Source organism: Zootoca vivipara, chromosome 1 (genome assembly GCF_963506605.1).
Source record: "Zootoca vivipara chromosome 1, rZooViv1.1, whole genome shotgun sequence".
In the NCBI taxonomy this organism is placed as follows: Eukaryota; Metazoa; Chordata; class Lepidosauria; order Squamata; family Lacertidae; genus Zootoca; species Zootoca vivipara.
In genome coordinates this window covers 61735462-61753103 of record NC_083276.1, presented here as the reverse complement: position 1 = coordinate 61753103, position 17642 = coordinate 61735462, and the positions used below count along the sequence as shown (strand labels likewise).

Genomic DNA, 17642 nt, shown 5'->3' with positions numbered 1-17642 from the left:
AGACAGAGTAGCTTATAATCCATGAAGAGAAATTCCCTCTGGGACAAACATCTTGGGGGACTGGTGGTTTTAATCTGGAAAATAGCACTGTGGGAAAGAGTAAAATGAAACAAAGCAAATTGCCTTCTCCACCCATAGCTGCATTTCATTTAAAGAAAAAAAAAAGGGCAGTCTAGTCATGGGTCTCTCACGTAATGTGTAGTTTGGCCCTATGTCTAAAGAAATCTTTTCATTGTTTACTTTTTTGTTTTTTCTTGTTCTTGTTGTAAGTTTTATCTTGAAGAAAAACTCCAGCATTTGAAATGTAAAAACCTATCTACGAGGTGTATCTGCTATTTATTAATAGTGTCCTCATTTGCCTTGTGGAGGCAGGAAAATACACAGGAAAATACACAAGGTGAGATCACACTGTTTATCCAAGGCTAAACCAACTCTTCCAACTTTGGGTTATAGGGCTGAATTCTTCTGAGACTCCATTTTAAAGCAGGGGATCACAGAGTACTGTCATATTGAACACATGGAAAAAGTAAGATGGTTACTCTATTATTTGATGACTCGAGTATCAAGGGGTAACTTCACACATCTGAAAGAGAAATCCCAAAACAAATACCGTGTATGAGGAGTTCTCAAACTTTCTGTTCTCAGGGCTCATTTGATAGGGCAGGAAATTATTGAGTTACATTATTTAAAAGTGTGGCTCAGTGCAGAGCCAGTCACACAATGACTTTGCAAGTGCAGATCCCAGCATGGGAAACATGGGGCAGAGCCAGTGATAAAAATATTACAGAGGGTGGAGTCAGTGATAAACGAGCAGCTGAGGCAGTCATAAAAATGGGGTGCATAGGATGGAGCCAGTCATAGAATGGTGGTGGGGCAGAACAACTCAATTGAAGACAAAGGGACGTATTAGATGTGTATAATAGAGAAATATACTGGGTGTAGCACGTTCGCATATGTTTAAAAAATATATTAGTGATTGGCAGGAAGGAGAACACGAAAGAAAAAGGGAAAACACATATAAACCCTTTGTTTTTCCTATAATATTTTTAGTTTTAATGATTTCTACTGAATGCTCTCCTCAAGCTCCAGAGTTGGTATATATAATAGATATATATAATGTACAATAGGAAAAAAGGAATGATGGTGACGGGAGGGAGGGAGAGGAGACGGTAGGGAAAATAGTAGGAAAGGAAAGGGGAAGGGGGGGAACAGGGAGGATGGGAGGGGGGAGGGGGTTCTTATTTATATAGATATAGGAAATGAGTATGACTTGCAAAATTGGAAATATTTGAGTTGTACCATTACTATATTTGCTTTTGTTTTATGTAAAGTTTTAAATTGATTAATAAACTTGTTTTTAAAACTCAAAAAAAAAAAAAAGAAGAAGACAGAACTTCAACATCAGATCAGTTCAGACATACAGTAGTGCTTTTCCCCTGGAGCCAATTCACGCACTTAGCTTCAAGCCACCCAGTTTACAGTTATGTAAACAAGTAGTGCAAATCAAGTAATGGATATCATATGTGACCCAGTCTAAAACCACATGCAAGGTTGGGATTTAGAACCAAGGTACAACAACAACAACAGATGATGATGATGATGATGATGATGGTTTTATTATCTATATTCCCCCAGCCATTCTGGGTGGCTTCCAACAAATTAAAAACAGGTCAAAGAGATGTCCAAAACCTCTGTCATATTCATACCATACATTTAAAGCACTATGATACCTCTTTAAACAGCCATGGCCTCCCCCCACAGAATTCTGGGAACTGTACTTTTAAAGCATGCTGAGAATTGTTAGGAGTCCCTTTTGCCCCTCACAAAGGTACAGTTCCCAGAGTGTTTTGATAATCTCTCTTCAGAAGGAATTACAGAAACTGTGGCTCTGTGGGGGGAATAGGGGGCTCCTGACAACTCTCAGCACACTTAAACTACAGCTCCCATAATTCTTTGGGGTAAGCCATGACTGTATGATAGTGCATTACATGTATAGTGTGAATGTGTCCCTCCTCTAAAAAAGAGTCTGTGCCTCTGTTAGATTATCACTCTAAAGCAGGAGTGGCCTTCCAGATACTCTTCATCTACAGCTTTTATCACAGCTGACCACAGGGCCGGCTCGTCGTAGACCCCCGCTGGCGCAGGGCACCATGGCGCCGGCCCGCCAGGAGGGCGCCGCGAGCTGCGCCCGCCCGCTGGCCGGCCGGTCCACCGGCCTGCTGCGCGCGACGCCCACCTGCCCACCGCGCTGGGAAACGGGTCGGGAGGGCGCCGGAGAGATCACTCTGTGCCTGCCTGCCCGCCCACCGCGCAGCAGCGCCGCGCCCACCCGCCCACCGCGCCGGGAAACGGGGCGGAAGGGCGCCGGAGAGATGCGGCGCATCATGGCGACAGGGGTGCTTAAGACGGCGCTGGCTGACCATGGGCCACACACTCAGGGGCTGAATGGATTTGAAGTCTGACAACATGTAGAGACAGCAACAGGTTAGGCACTCCTGGTCCACAGCTTTGAGAACCTTTGCTAAAGAATATGACAGTGTCCCTCTGGCTCCATATTTTAAAATTAAATATTGATCTGGCAACTCTGATCAGACCTTGCATGCCAGGCAAATGGTTCACCAGGGAGAGCTGGTAAAGAATGCCTTGAACACTTCCCACAGCCATTCCTGGAGTGGATAGGGAGATGCGTAGCAATTAAAGGAATAAGAACCCTGTTCCTGGAAGAAAACATGTTTCAAATCAAGGTTCTGTTCTCTGGTTACTATTTGTATGTTGGCAATTTCAAGTTCCAAATTTGTGCTTAACTGATATTTCCTCCCCTCAGTGCTCCTTGGCACTGTTTGAGGCACACAGAGACTTGTCCCAGAGAATGACTTAGTACTCCTTGTAAACTACCTGATGGAGAAAGAATTTTCTCATACGATGAGGAGCCAAACAGTCTGGGGTGTGTGTGTATGTGTGTGTGTAAAGAATAGTAGGCCTTGATGTTCACTAAACCCCACAAAGTGGTAAGAGGAATGTGAGGTTATCGGCAAAGGAGAAGATATACATGGTTCCAGTGTGACCTCAGCAAATGCTGAAGCACAACAGCACACAACCCTTGTGCCTGTGGTGAGTTTGTGTGGAAACTGCTTGTTTTCCATCTGGCCTTGAAAGGAACTTGTACTAAGCAGGGTTTGTGTGCAGTTCATCACAGATGTTAGCAGTCGGATCCAGCAATCTGTGTGCAGAAGCAGGCTTCCATGCACAGATACCTTTCCAGTTGTGTCCAACATATGAAAGAGAATCTGAACAAAACCCCACACCCATATGTATGCTGCCAAAGAGATGATTAATTTTGACAGCACTAGCTAATAATAATAATAATAATTTATTTATACCCTGCCCATCTGGCAGCTCCCAACAGAATATTAAAAACATGATAAAACATCAAACATTAAAAACCTCCCTATACAGGGTTGCATTCAGATGCCTTCTAAAGGCCAGATAGTTGTTTATTTCCTTGACATCTAATGGGAGGGCGTTCCACAGGGCGGGCACCACTACCAAGAAAGCCCTCTTCCTGGTTCCCTGTAACCTCACTTCTCACAAGCTTCTCACTTCTCAAGCTTTCTTTAGCACCTCAGCCCAGGACTAATTGCAGCCATCAGCAGCCATTAACATCCATCTACAGGCTTACCACTCCCATCAGCCCATCTCCCATTCCCACCCACCCCCACCACCCTCTGTATATATATAGGGTCTGACACTTCTGTTTCTAGTGTATCTGAAGAAGTGTGCATGCACACGAAAGCTCATACCAAAATATAAACTTAGTTGGTCTTTAAGGTGCTACTGAAGGAATTTTTTATCTCACTTCTCACAGTGAGGGAACCACCAGAAGGCCCTCGGCGCTTGACCTCAGTGTCTTGGCAGAATGATGGGGGTGGAGACGCTCCTTCAGGTATACTGGGCCGAGGCCATTTATAGTTCTAAAGGTCAGCACCAACACTTTGAACTGTGCTCAGAAATGTACTGGGAGCCATGTAGGTCTTTCAGGACCGGTGCTATATGATCTTGGCAGCCATTCCCAGTCACCAGTCTAGCTGCCGCATTCTGGATTAGTTGTAGTTTCCAGGTCACCTTCAAAGGTAGCCCCACGCAGAGTGCATCACAGTAGTCCAAGCGGGAAAATAAAAATATCCCTGCTGGATGAAGCCAGTGGCCCATCTAGTCTAGCACTCTGTCACAGTGGCCAACTGCAAGCAGGAGCCAAACACAGTTAAAAAAAAACAAAAACAGATTATTAGGAAAGCGAATTTGGTGCTTGTCACATTCTGTACTTGTGTGGAATTCCATAATCCAAATAAGCTAATCATAGGAGTGTTTTTGGAGCTGGAGGCATAAAAACGGTGGTCCAAAAGACATGATGAATCGCTTTTATGTTAGTGGTTAGTTCACCAAGTGCACATTTTACATCTCTAGTCTGAAAAAGAGTTCCCCGCAGCCAGGTTTTTTGTGGACACAAGTAGCATAGGATTTGGGTAGGTTTCCTGCTGCAAGTCAAATCTGTACCACTGCTATGAGGGAGTGGCCAGCTCCCTTGCTCTGCCGGAATTCCCACCCAGTCATCTGCTCAGCTGGGCTGCCTGCTCAGTTGGACCCCAGTCTTCCCTCACCCTGTTGTGCATTCATGCAGGCGGGTGGTGGCAGCAGCAGCAGCAGCAGCTGGAGGAACATGGGAAGGCCCATCTGGGCTGCTTGCTCGCTCACTCTGCCAGTCAGCTTACTCGCACCACCAGTCTGCCTGTTTCACTCACCCACTCCACCTGCTGTTGTCACACTGAAGTTTGTGAAGCTGCAGCATAACTCTTTTCTTATAAAAATAATATATAGTAAGACAATGCACCTAAAATACTGCTTGTACAGAAATTTTAAAAAACAACACAATCTCTCAATCGAAAAGACGTGATACAAAAGGAAAAAGCAATGGTGTGGGAAGAGGAAAACAAATTCCTAAAACTGGGGTTGCCATTGCCAATTTCATTTTTTTTAAACAAGAAATTAATTTTTTTACCATATATATAGAGGATACATCCTGAATTAATGTTATGCCTCATGGGAACGATCCTGGAAATGTTTGTGGATATGTGAATTTCTGCTTACGCCTTTGTTCTTGCTTTTTAACCTTTTGCCTCTTGTGTGATTAATTGTTGACAGTCTACATAAAATATCCATCAATCTTCTTAGGTGACGTAGGCAAAGTTTACGAGGCAGATGAGATGACAGAATTTGGAGGACTTGCCCTGACCTTATATTCTTTTTTGTTTGGCAATCATTGAGATCAGTTCTTTCACGAAAGGAGCCCTAATAAATCTTAGGCCACAATGCCATAAAGAGTTTATCTAACAAAAATAACCAGAGCTATATGCCAATGTTCCATCTTGCTCTCATCATAGGCTTAGCGCCCAGTGCATCCTCCTACCAATTCAAGGTCTGAAATACTCTGTTCCAAGAGATTTCTCCTTAACCTTTCGAATCAAATGATGCCTCCTTCCTTGAGTTGTTCACAACATTAAATCACCCGTGAAGACTGAGCAATAAAGATGCTGGAGAGATTAGGGTGACTGAGGTGGGGGAGAGACCTTATGTGCCCAAAACATGCACTGTTTGGAGCCTCACTGCTGAAATGCCCTCTACCTATGCCACTACATGTGACATGAGAAGGGGCCCTAACATGCATCATAACATATGACCATGAAACTCTTTCATGGAACAGATACAGATTGGCCCAGAATATCCCCTTGCACGAACAAGCTCTATGCACATATGTCAGTATGCCTGCGGCATCCCTTTAAGTGTGGGGGCAGAGGGCTGTGGTCAGTGGGTATGGTGGCAGGGGATGAGGCTAAGCTACATGACACAGTGATTTTTAGGGGAAATTGCTAATATCAGGCAAATCTATGTACAAAAAATGTATTTAGTTTAATCCATTTGCATTGAAACTGTTGAATTTTTGCAAAGACTTAAAAATAGATATACAGTAGTACCTCTGGCACAGTGCCACACCCTTTGTCCCAGCTACCCCCGGAAGTCCGTTCTTAAACTGAGGTGCACACTGTCAGGGGTGAAGGGCTTCCTCTCTTCACACAATCACCATGAGAGGCTCCTGACGTTTTTATAGTCTTTATTTACAGTATTTACAAGCGGTTGTTAGCACATAATGATCATTCATCAGAGTCACTCAGTTCGTATCTCTGCTGAGCTCTGCGTCTGCCCCGCCAACACGCCAGGAAATGGCAAACCCGCTCACTTCGTCTTTCGCCCCTCTTTTTCTCCACACGTCTCCACCGTTCGGCTTTCGTTCATAGACTGAGGTAAAGTTCGCTAACCGGGACAATACTTCTGGTTTAGCGGAGTTCGTAAACTGAATAGTTGGTAAGCAGGGCTGTTCCTAAACCAAGGTACCACTGTACTTGCAAACTGGTGTGGCAAATATGGAGAAGAATGAAGTTAAGACTGGAAAAATGAGAAAGTAAAGCCAAAACTGACAGACTTGTCCATCCTTACTTCAGCCTGTGGGGCAAGGGGCTGGGGTGCCATCTGTACTCTGCATTTAAAGCAGTATGCGGCTGATTTTTTTTAAAAAATGAAGATAAATATATTGGGGTTTTACCAAAAGGGGTAGAGCCATCACCACCCCAACCAAATTGAAGTGCTTACTATAATTAATTGATATGTTGTTTCACCTTTTATATGGTTTTTAATTGTTGTTACCTGTTGTAAGGCACTATGGAAAAATAGTATGTTTTCTTTATTTGTTTGGAAAGCTTGATTGAGACTTTCCTTAAACATTACAAAAAAAAAACCCACCTAACATAAAAAGGATACGGAAAAAATGCAAAGTCGTCTATCCTAGGTAAATCTTAGCTCTTATCCCACATAGAGAGTGATGAACATACCCAGCTCTCACTTGGGAGCTTCCCTTTCTTCTTCCAGCCTCTTACCCTGGGAGATCTTAACTTCCTTGCCTCTCACACAGGGTCCTTTAGCCTTTCAATGGCAGCATACACCTTCATAAAAGTAGCAGTAGTAGTAATGATAACTGGGGAAGAGGGAGTGAATGACTCTACACCCAAGACCTTAGCATAGGGACTGGGGACCCTGTTTCATGTCAAGCGCCACATTTCCTCATGGGAAACCTTCCAGGGCCTCATAGCAGTAGTGGGTGTGGCCAGGCAAGCTACAGATATTAGAACAGGTAAAATGGCTAGAGAAGGGTACAGGCCTGGGGTGCGTGGCCTGGGTAGAGTCTCTAGGGCTGGATAGAGAAACCTGCAGGGGCATATTCAGCTCTCCACCTGAGGCTCCCTACTCCTGTAGTAGCAGCTGTGATGATCCATAGTAAAAATAATGAGAATTATGCAAATAGAAGTTGGATGTTTAGGGGAGCCCCGTTCTGGATCCAGACTACAGGAACAGCAAAGGGCTCAATCTTCTCCCCACCACTGTGATCCAATCCTGTCCCATACTGGTGTTAGCTGTGCATTGTATTGTTCTAGTCTAGTTATACATTTGAGCTTTGTTTGTTTTGTTTATGCAATCAATGGAAAGTTCAACCGCAATTTTGTGTCAGTTTCTGAAAATAAACAGCAATCATTTAAAAAGTCTGTGACATAGATTTACTTTGGAGTAATCCTGGGCTCCTAACATTTAGCCCAGGCCCTCCTCTTAACAAAACACTGTGTTCATTTTTAAATTAGTTTAGCTAATTTACATCCTTCAATTTTAAAGTAAACACTGGAATGATAAAATTGGCTCCCCTCCCCTTAGTATTGTTCCATCTTTGCATTGTTCCATTTTCATCCGAAAGATCTTCTCACCGTGATTCAACAAGACACGTCTTCATCATCCAATTCCAGGCGTCTGAATTTATTGCACTCTTACTCAGTACTGCATATGGTACTGTTTACAATAACTGCATATTATCACGGAGGGCTACACATTTCCCATCCCCGATTTACAGGCTCAGATGTATTTTTCCACTGCTTCCCTTCTCCACTGGGTGAAGGGAGAGAGATGATTTGCTTGTCCAAAAAAGAGGACAACTGCTGCAACCCATTGGAGGGGCTCACCAAAAGGAGGGGAATCCACTGGATCCCACTCGTATTCTCCTGTAGACTAGTGCTTGCAGTCACCAGGGACACAGTTGGGTCAGAGTCCTTAGCCAAACTGCTGTTGTAGGAATTGGGGCAGCCATATATGAACCACCCACAAGAAGTTCACACAAACAGTGTTTTTATGTGATCTGAGCCTGATTGCAAACTTAGTTGCAGGCCCATGTGTACCTATTGTGTATGCAAGGGTTCAAAGCAGCCATCAGTCCTGAGCTTCACACATACTCCTTTGTGAAAGGAGCTGCTCCATTCTCTTCACTAGTGGAAGTAGCTCTTCACACCCAGCCAGGGCCAACCCAATATATTTTCCTGCCTGAGGTAAGAATGAGATGGCATCGCCATTTTACAACCCAGCAGATGAATCTTTCTACAGTGCTGGCAACAGGATGGTGACCTCCACCATGCCTGAGGGTTGCAGAGTAGCTTGGGGGCTAGGTGAGAAAAGTAGCGACCTGCTGCTGCCACCCCTTTTTCCAGTATCCACCATCTGATACTGAGGACCTATCCATGCCACAGCCCTAATTGACTTAGGCCCCAAATATGCTTCCCTACAGACCCTTTCTAGCTTTAAGATCAGCAGAGAGGGCCCTCTTGGTAGTTCCACTGCTCTCAGAAGTGTTAGGGTAGCAGTCTAGGAGAGGGCATTCAGTGCGGCAGCCCCTAAGCTATGGAATTTCTGCCCCTCAGAGTTGAATTTGGCACATTCACCTGTCATATGCACCTCTTTGCCCTGGTTTTTGACACCTGAGATGTATTTTTAAGGACCTACCCTATTCTTTTGACTGTAATTTGTTTTAAGTGGTTTTGATATTGTCCCTGGGACCTCACAGTAGAGAGTGGGCAAGAAATCTAATAAAAACATTGATTTGTGATCTCATGTGAGGAGAGCAGTTTTGTGGGCCTATTTTTTCTCACCTGCAAGGAATCACTGGGTCTGGTTGCATTTTTTTTTAATTAAGAAAACAGATATCCCCCAATTCCTAATATATTAAGTGGACTAAATGCTTGATATTATCAGCCCTGTTGCCTCCTGAGGAGGCTGGAGTTGATCTTCCTGCCTGCTTGCTTTGTGCTTTCCCAGTTTACATGCTGGGGAATAGCAACATCCTGCAACGAACATGTGCACCACATTTTCTTAATAATGAAAAAGCACTTTTAAGGCAGCTTAACATTGTGCTCTTCAGGTGTTGCTTCATGAAATCAGAGAACTGTGGTGACACATTTCCACCCCACCCTCTTCCTCACGCACTGACAAATATCCATCAGGCTAAAACTGTATCATTGTTTAAAGCTGTTCCATCAGTATCATAGTTCTACATTTGGAGCCAGACAGGGTTTTGTGTTTTTTTAAAAAAACCCTAATGTGGCTTTTAATGGAGACTAGAACTGTTTTTTGAACCCTGCCCAATTCCATTACGATACCATGTAGTCAGTATTCAGTTCAGGTAATCAGAACATAAGAAGACCCCTACTCAGCTAGTTGTGGAATTCCATCTCCACAGAGGTGTATTTGACATCTTGATTACACAGTTTCTATTGCATTCTGAAGACATACCTCTTTACTTTGAGACATGTCTTTGAGATATGTATTGAGTGGCTCGCCACTCCAACCTCCAAGCAGTGTGAGATTCCAGAAGTTCCAGGCGCTTACCCAGGATTCGTGTTCCCTTTGGAAACGAGGCACAGTGGAGACTGTAATAATAATAATAATAATAATTTATTATTTATACCCCGCCCATCTGGCCGGGTTCCCCCAGCCACTCTGGGCGGCTTCCAACAAAACAGAAATTCTAAAATACAGAAATCCATCAAACATTAAAATACAGAAATCCATTAAACATTAAAAGCTTCCCTAAACAGGGCTGCCTTGAGATGCCTTCTAAAGGTCTGGTAATTGTTGTTCTCTTTGACCTCTAGTGGGAGGGCATTCCACAGGGTGGGTGCCACTACCGAGAAGGCCCTCTGCCTGGTTCCCTGTAACTTGGCTTCTCGTAGTGAGGGAACCGCCAGAAGGCCCTCGGAGCTGGACCTCAGTGTCCGGGCAGAACGATGGAGGTGGAGACGCTCCTTCAGGTATACCGGACCGAGGCCGTTTAGGGCTTTAAAGGTCAACACCAACACTTTGAATTGTGCTCGGAAACGTACTGGGAGCCAATGTAGGTCTTTCAGGACCGGTGTTATGTGGTATCTTTATGATATATGGCTTATTTACACATACATACAACATGAGCCTACGATAGAGGGGCTTCCAGCATTCCAGAAGCTCCTGATTCTTCCATGGCAGCTGCCTTTGATTTGCTCTGACCCTGCTTTCTCCAGTTTTGTGCACTAACTTTTCCTGCATCTTACACCACCCCAACTGCAATCTCGAAAACAACTGTCCTCCTTCCAACTCTGCCTCCAGCTCTACTTCCAAAGGTTTGTCTTTCTAACTAACTCTGAGTTGGGAGAGGGGCCCCTCCCATTTGCCCTCTGGCACAGTGCCACTCCCTTTGTCCCAGCTAATGACCCATCTGTAGTGGGCCATCGCCAGGCTGGCTCCTGGCTTGTATTTTAAACATGCTAACCTCAGCATCTGGCACCAAGGAATTAGAAGAGGGAGTCCAGGTGCCCCAGGAACTTATAACGGTACAGTGGTACCTCGGTTTAAGTACCGTGTTTCTCATATTATAAGTCATGTCTTATATTTTTTTTACTCAAGAAAATAAGCCTATGGCTTATTTTCGGGGGTGTCTTATTTTTTTGCCGAGCCCCGACTGAGCGGGAGCTGGCAAAGGCAGCAGCCCGCCGCCGGCTAAGAGCTCGAGCCGGCAAAGGCAGCAGCGGCGCTTTGCCGAGCTCCACCGAATCGGGTGAGAATTGCGTTCGTACCCCTGCCTTGCAGCCTCCGACCCTTCACCCAGGGCGTTCACACGTGCATCCCCACCCCCGACCCGCGTCCTCGTCTACCGGTACCTGAAAGCTGCGCACGCGGCATTCCAGCACAAAGCCGCCAGCCAGCGTCGGAAGAGGAGAAGGCAGCAGCGGCGCTTTGCCGAGCTCCAAGCCGGCGGCGGGCTGCTGCCTTTGCTGGTTTTCGCTCCGTTGGGGGGGGGAGCAGGAAGTCGCTCACAACTTTCCGGATCCCTCCCCGCCGGTCTCCTCCTCCTTCCCGCTGCGCCTCCCCTTCCTGGGTTTCTCGGCGGCACCTCCTTCTCCTCTTCCGACGCTGGCTGGCGGCTTTGTGCTGGAATGCCGCGTGCGCAGCTTTCAGGTACCGGTAGACGAGGACGCGGGTCGGGGTGGGGATGCACGTGTGAACGCCCTGGGTGAAGGGTCGGAGGCTGCAAGGCAGGGGTACGAACGCAATTCTCACCCGATTCGGTGGAGCTCGGCAAAGCGCCGCTGCTGCCTTTGCCGGCTCGAGCTCCAAGCCGGCGGCGGGCTGCTGCCTTTGCCAGCTCCCGCTCAGTCGGGGCTCGGCAAAGCGCGCACTGCTGCCCTTGCTGGGTCCCGCTGGGTCGGGACTTGGCGCGGCGTGCCCTGCCATACCGTACCAGCATGTCTTATTTTCGGGGTATGCCTTATATTTCGCCAGGTCTGGAAAATCCTGCCATGCCTTATTTTTTAGGGATGCCTTAAAATATGAGAAACACAGTACACAATTGGTTCCGGAAGTCTGTACTTAACCTGAAGCGTACTTAACCTGAAGCAAACCTTCCCATTGAAAGTAATGTAAAGTGGATTAATCCATTCCAGATGGGTCTGCGGAGTACTTAAACTGAAAGTGCTCAAACCGAAGTGTACTTAAACCGAGGTATGACTGTATTTTTAGAACCCACCCTATTTTTGTGACTATAATTTGTTTTAAACAGTTTTAAACATTGTATCTTATGTTGTTGTAATCTACCCTGGGAACCTATGGTGAAAGGCAACTAATTGAAATAATAATAGTCCACCATTCTATTCTCATAGCAGCCAATCTGATGTCTATAGGACGCAGAACTTAAGTGCAAAAGTCCTTTCTCCACTTGTGATTCAAAGGCATTTCACCTCCAACAGAACATAGCCTTATCTTCCATTAATTACTCTAATATTATTTTTAAGCCCTCCAAGTGGGTGGCCATTTCTACCTCTCGTGGGAGGAAATGCCATAATTTAACAATGATGCTGATGGCTGCTCTAAAGATGGGCCTGGTGTGTCTAAACTCTTGACACCCAGGGGAACTTTCTGAATAGTGCCTACTTCTCTTCAATTATAAAATGTACCTCAGGCTTGAGTAGTAAATCCATTTGGGCATGAGAGAACAGGGTTCAGCTCCTAGCTCAGTCTGTCAACCAGGAACATTATGGCAGTGTAGTGCAGATAAGTGGATTTTTTTTAAACAAAAGATTGTAGCACACCTTGCACATAAAACGTGATGTGGAAATGAGGAGCAATTACCATTTGCAATTAAATTTTACCTTCTTGGTAACACAGGTAATAAAGGAGTGTCATCTTTTCAAAAGATCTCTGCTATAGATAACTCATCAAACTTAAAGGAGTATTCTTTTTTGAAAGACCAGAGGGAAATACATAAATATGTATTTTATGAAACATCAGAGTAATCCCACTTCATACAAACCTTGCACAAAGGTGACAAAAGCTATATTACCCTCCTCCAATGATATGCAAAGGACATAAATCATCCAGAGAATTGCTGGTATGAAATGCTATGGTGTATGTATTATGAAATATTTTATTGGATTCTCTCCGTATATAAATTCCATAGCTTCCTTTGTACTGATTATAAGAGAGAATCAAGAAATGGTTTGTTATATGCATGTCTCTGCTACCACATGAGTAATGCAAGGGAAGTCACTGGCAAGGTGCTAGAAAGCAAATGGTTGTTTCTGAATGCTAAGCAATATCAGCTGCTTGTAACTTCTCACTGATTCTCTGTTTACCCACTGAGAAATGAATACTAGAGGCTGGTAATCAGTTTAATAGTGAATTGTTAACAACAGCCCCTCAGTGCTGATTTAATTTGCTCTGGAACACCTGTAATACCTGAAATCTGAGCATCTCTTCACCAAAAATCACTTCTGGATTTCACTGCTTAGTTTGTGAGGTGAGCCTGTTTGTTAACTACTGTATTTATCATGCTTATACTTGCAGTACTGAAGAAGGCCCCAACATAGCACTCATACTGGAAAATGGAGAATCAGAACTGACCTTAGGTAAGATTTCTTGCTTTTTGTGGAAATAGTGCAAAGGCTGTTAATTGCCCAGTGCTGTGCAAGAAGACCTTGGGGAGCAATATCACTCTTGTGGCCATTCTGTGGTTAGCGCCAACCTATTGTTCTGTAATGGTTTCTTAGGGATGCACACTGTTAAATAATATAAAAACTTACCGTGGTTTCTTAAGTCGGCTAAGCTAAAGTTCCTCATAATTACCTCATAAAATTCATGCCTTCTTGCATGGTGTCTTTGAGTTTTAGGAATCAGCCAGCCATTGTTATTAAGATTATATGTTTATATATACCTTGCCCTTTTCCTTGACAGGGACGCAAGGCAGCTAAAAAAATATAGGAAAAAAATCAATAATTTAAAAAGTAAACATTAATAGAATACACACCCAGAGTAAAAACAGCATGGCACCAACCCTTTCATTAAAAGCAGTCAGTTGTTTCCCAAAGTCAGTTGGAATAAGAAAGTCTTTATCTGGCACCAGAAAGACAACAAGGAGGGAGCCAGTCTAACTTCTCTAGGGAGGGAATTCCAAAATCTCTGAGCAGCCACTGAATTATGGTGACTTACACAGACACACCAAAGTTGAGTTGTTGTCTTACCTTAATTTAGCCTTGCTTTCTTAACAACTTAATAATCTTTGATGGATCAGATCAAAGGCCTGTTCAGCATCCTATTCTCACAGTGGCCAATCAGATGCCTATGGGAATCTAACGAGGAAGGCATGCATCTGCTCCTGCACCCCCAATTTTAAGACTCTCTCTGTTTTATCTAGGATTTACTACTAGTTCAATATCCCCCATTTCACTGAATCTATTACATCATTTCCCCTTTGCTTTGTGGTTCATTTTCTTAAGGCTGCTTAGTAAATATCTCAGGAAGTGCGTCTTACAATGCACTCTTATTAAAGTCTACTCAGAAGTAAGTCTCGGTTCTCATCGATATGTCTCCATGCAATCACATGGAGCAATTGTGTGAAAATGAAAAGCAGCTGTTCATTTTTGAAATTAACTTTCCTGCATATTTTAATTAGGAGAATAATTTAATAACCCCCCTCTGGGATCAGAACATCCATTACTACTCAATAATATACACAGTCCTGAAGAAAAAAAAATGCATTTTTGCATTATCTTGAGTATTCCATACTTGTTAGCACATGTGCTTTAAAAAGGAGCCATTTCCCATGTGAAGAAATTTACCTGGTTTGGTTGCATTCCTTTGATACAGTTCCATGCACAAATTTGGTGTATGTGTGGAGGAGGGGATACATTCTTAAAGGAACTTTAATCATCAAAGAAGGCATCAATTTTGTTTCATCTAGGCATGTTCTAGCATAATCAATTATAAGAGCTTGTATTCAGGTGAATTTTGATCTGTGCACAAAAGTTGAAAGGAGATGGTGAAATTGAAGTGCTAAACTTTGCTGTTGGTTCGTCTGGGTTTATGTGTGACTTTAGTATCGGGTAAACAGCTGAGACATCCTTGGAAATGGATGCATCGGTTCTCTTGGCAAGCTGATACATTTAAGTGTTTTTCATTGCTAGATGAGATGTCTTAGCTTTGCGGAGGATTATATAAGTATGGTTACAAATTGTGATGGAGAGTTTAAAGGTGTGGACAACTTCCACAGATGCCTTGTCTGGAGATGTTTGGTACCAAGGTCTCTGTTTCCTTTGTTTGCTTCCATTCAGATCAATTGTACTTAAGGAGTTTTATGTGTGGTTCACAACCACTTCAGTCACTATATGTGCTTTAAAACCAGCTCAAATGCCAATGGAACACCCCAGAGATGTAGTCCAAAGCTAGAATACACTTTGCAGTTGTCATGGAGATACAGTACCATCAAACATGCTTTCCCTGTAGTGAAGCATCCTTGTTCTAGTTGTGACATACAGGGGTGAGTATTATCTGGGTCAGGGCCATCTTGGCGCATTTATTTGTTACATTCATATGCCACCTTTCCTCTAAGGAGCTCAAAGTGCCATACATGGTTCTCCCTCTCCCCATTTTAGACTCACAGCAATTCTTAAGCCCAGCAGTCACTGGCAACACAGAACAGAGATATTATTTGAGAACAAAAATGCTAACGCTGACAAATGTGTATTTACTGACCCTCCTGATGTTTTCACCACTTGGAGAGAAGATCTAGGGTGCAGCCCACTGAAAACATGTCCTGCAAAAGATTTATTGAAATGAATGGGAAATTTGTAGCTGAATATGCATGTTTACCCATGCAATGGCCTAACAGCTATGGCTAATTTCAGAGTTCTCTAGGCACTGCAAAGGGCACACAGAAATCTTGTGCATGTGGACTTCCCTCATCCTTCCAGATGGAAGTAGCTGTTGCATGCATACATCCTTGAGTGTGTTTAGTTTGATCAAGTCCAATGAAGTAAAAAGGGATCCATTTTGCATGTGCCCACATTTGCATGAAGCCAACGACACACAAGGAGGAAAGGATCAGGGTTCATTTCTGGATACCTCACCCATGTATCACACCTATTATTTTTGCCCCAAACCGCAACCTATTTTATAATTCCTTTGTCTCTGCGTTATCAGTTCCAGACGTCGCAGCTGCCATGGAATGTAACAATGAAACTACACATGCCTCATTTAGAGATGGCGCTTTAAGATATATGTAGTTCTTTTCCCCTCCTTTGTTAAAGTAACTTGAATGCAGATACAACACCATCTTGGAGCCCTGCAGCCAAATGTTAACTTTTATTAAGTTTTATTATCTTCCTTGAGTCCCCCCCCGCACCACAAATGCTTTTAGGATGAGCACATGCTAACCTTATCATGTGGTTGTACTTGGAAGGCTTAACAGGAGTATCAATCTCAGTGGCCCTAGACTGCTTGTCTTGCGTGAAGTTCTGTACCGCATTTTCCTGTCTTATTCAAACATGAAAGATGCACTGAGCAATCACTTTTCTAACCACAAGCGGAGGTGTGTTTACATTTAAAAGTGTGCTGCATTTATTCATTCTTCAGCCGGGCGAACTTTACTGTCTTACTCATCAAAAAAAAAGGTTCTTATTGAAGGCACAGGGAGGGAGGAAAGTAAAGGCTAAGAGTGGTTGTTGATTCTGCTTTGCATGTATGCAGCCCTAAATTCCACAAATTGCTTTTCATGTATCCAGCTTTAAATTGGGGGCATGTGGAATTTAGCACTATACATGGGATGTTCTGACACTTGGGTGGTCTTTGAGAGGGCATACTTCTGGGTGCTGAGCCCATTAGCTCTTATAAGGGGATGCCTTGTACCAATGAGTTTTCATACTTTCAGTCTTATATTACCCTTTCCTTGCCTGTTAATGGAGCCTTGAGTTCTGCCATGGAACCCTTATATGTTAAAGAGGGCATCATCTGCAGGGCCATCTTAAGCATATCTGGCGTTGTGGTGCAAAGATCCCTCCGGCACCGGTGTCCCCCCCCCCCCATTTTCCAGAGTTGTCAACTTGTCGACCTTTTCCCAAGCCTCTGTGGGGATCACTCTCCTCCCGCAGAAGCTTGGAAGACAAGCTGCACGCCAGCCAGCCATATGGTTGACAGGGCACAGCCGGCAAGCGTGCAGGGAAAGGGGAGGCTGCCGGCAAAGCCGCAACACCTTTTCCCAAGGATACACCATTCCACATCTTCCTGGTTTTTTTTTTGTCTTCCCCACAAAAGTTTGTCAACATTCTATGTTCAGCGAGCATGCTCAGTCCTGTTTGAGCTGTTTCGGGGTTCCCTCCTGCCAATTATTTTGTATTTTGTATTTTTTTTGAAGTTTTCAAGTAATTACTGACAAAAACGATAATGGAAGAAAACAATGGCATAAGCATAAACTAAACCATGAATTAACGAAACATTTCTTTTGCAAATGGCATCATGAACAAAAACAAAAATGGATGTTGCTGGAAAGAAGTATGTGAGAAAAAATAGGCAAATTTCATGTGAAACTGAAACACTGCATGAAGATTTTGCTAGCTAGGAAACAAAAATTTGCACCAGATTTTAGAGTGTATGGTTATCTTCACCCCAAATGATTTCTTCCCTGGGGATTTGATGATACTCTTCCTATATGATTTGAACCCATACCTCCTCCTTTGTAAGAGCTTGTGGCACACTACTTGGAGACTGCACTTATCTGATTCCTGTTTAAAACCATTAACTCCCTGACTTTTTAAGGCCTTGGTTTCAGTCTGTGAGTCATACTCGTGCTGTTGATAACAAAAGAAGGTGTGAGGAAAGCTAACACCATAACCTGGGCTTGTCATCACTTCATTTGCCTCAGG

At 43.9% G+C, this 17642-nt stretch overlaps 1 long non-coding RNA gene across 1 annotated transcript in view; it reads left to right on the top strand.

Annotated features, from left to right (window-relative positions):
* Positions 1–2365: 2365 nt before the first annotated feature.
* LOC118086259 (uncharacterized) overlaps positions 2366–17642 on the top strand; it is a 48675-nt gene continuing 33398 nt past the window's right edge. Inside the window, exons 1-2 of the long non-coding RNA XR_004692728.2 lie at positions 2366–2484; positions 13294–13355. This is a non-coding gene — a long non-coding RNA (uncharacterized LOC118086259). The remainder of the gene's footprint in view (positions 2485–13293; positions 13356–17642) is intronic.